Source organism: Dipodomys spectabilis, unplaced genomic scaffold, assembly GCF_019054845.1.
Source record: "Dipodomys spectabilis isolate Male_0828 unplaced genomic scaffold, ASM1905484v1 ptg000025l, whole genome shotgun sequence".
NCBI lineage: Eukaryota > Metazoa > Chordata > Mammalia > Rodentia > Heteromyidae > Dipodomys > Dipodomys spectabilis.
The window spans coordinates 386,967-388,405 of record NW_024870702.1 but is presented as its reverse complement, the minus strand read 5'-3'; the positions used below and the strand labels follow the sequence as shown (position 1 = coordinate 388,405).

At 34.2% G+C, this 1,439-nt stretch overlaps 1 non-coding gene across 1 annotated transcript; it reads right to left on the bottom strand.

Moving 5' to 3' along the window:
* Positions 1-770: 770 nt before the first annotated feature.
* LOC122104498 lies at positions 771-872 on the bottom strand. Its single transcript, XR_006146947.1, has one exon. It is a non-coding gene; the product is annotated as a U6 spliceosomal RNA (small nuclear RNA).
* Positions 873-1,439: the final 567 nt, after the last annotated feature.

Genomic DNA, 1,439 nt, shown 5'->3' with positions numbered 1-1,439 from the left:
CTTGTTCATCTCATTGTTGCAATGGGTCCACCTGCATCCCTATTTAAACGATTTGTGTCTCCCTTCCACTCCACAAATAGTACCAACATCAAATACAGTGAAAACAGGGGCTTTAGCTTGCAGGAGGAACATACAAAGCAACAAAGAAATGATCTTATAAATATCTTAGAAACAATCGCAAGAAAGAAAAACCATTTGAATCCTTATCTTGGGGTTCATTTTGCCTAACATCAACTTATATGATGTTTTCTACTTGTAGCAGACACATACTAGTTATTGAAAATAAGGAAACCATGGGACCTATGTTTCTTTGGGCCTGGCTTACTTCACTTCTTTGGGCCTGGCTTAATTTACTTAATATAATTTTTTCCAAGTCTTTCCATTTCTTAACAAACTGGGTGATGTCATTCTTTCTGATGGAGGCATAGAATTCCAGTACACACACACACACACACACACACACACACATACACACACACACATTTTCTTGATCCATTCGTTTACTGTGGGACATCGGGTTTGGTTATATATCTTAGCTTTGGTAAATAATGCTTCAATGAACATAGTTTTCCTGGTTGTTTTAGTATGGTCTTTTTTGTGATCATTTGGGTGAATGCCCAAAATGGGATTGCTGGGTGTTAGGGGCGCTCTATGTAGTCTTTTGAGGAACCTCCATACTACTTTCCAAAGTCTTCGAACAAGTTTAAACTCCTAACAACAAGGCATTAAGGTTCCCTTCTGTCCACATCCTATCCAGCATCTGTTCTTTTAAAAATCTGGAATGCTTCACGAAGTCGAGTGTCATCCTCAGTCAGGGGATATTCTTCTCTTTATTGTTCCAATGTTAGTGTATGTGCTACTGAATTGAGCACAGAACAATTTTATATATAAAGTGTAATTGATTTTCTTAAACTAGACAATTCCACAAAAATTAAATTCAAAAGAATTGTTGTGAAATTTTAGAATCATGTATTTCTTACATAAGAACACATTTAAGAATAAAGTCAAGATTGATATGTCCAAAACAAAATAATTCCATATATTTGTTGTTCAACGGATGTGTAGGAGGAGGAATTCAATTATTCTGTACAAGGAACCTGCCATAATGAACACTATAGAAAGTGTTAAGGTTTGTTAAAAGTTTTAATGTTTTAAATATGTTCAATTTTGGGGATTTGCTCATATATGCCAAAATTAAGACTATTTAGCACGCTGTAAAACTTTTCCATAAAGCATTTAAGATTCATGGTAGCAGTCATATACTACTAAGTATGTACATTTCAGAGTTTATAGAAACTTTACTAATGAGAAATTGAAAAGTGTTTGTGTAAAGAAGCAGAGTGAAGATTTAAGACATTAACTTCACAGTTTCTGTTAAAATTTAAGGGATTCCTTACTTTATATGTTAGCGAGGAATAAATGATGGTATAAGCCATATA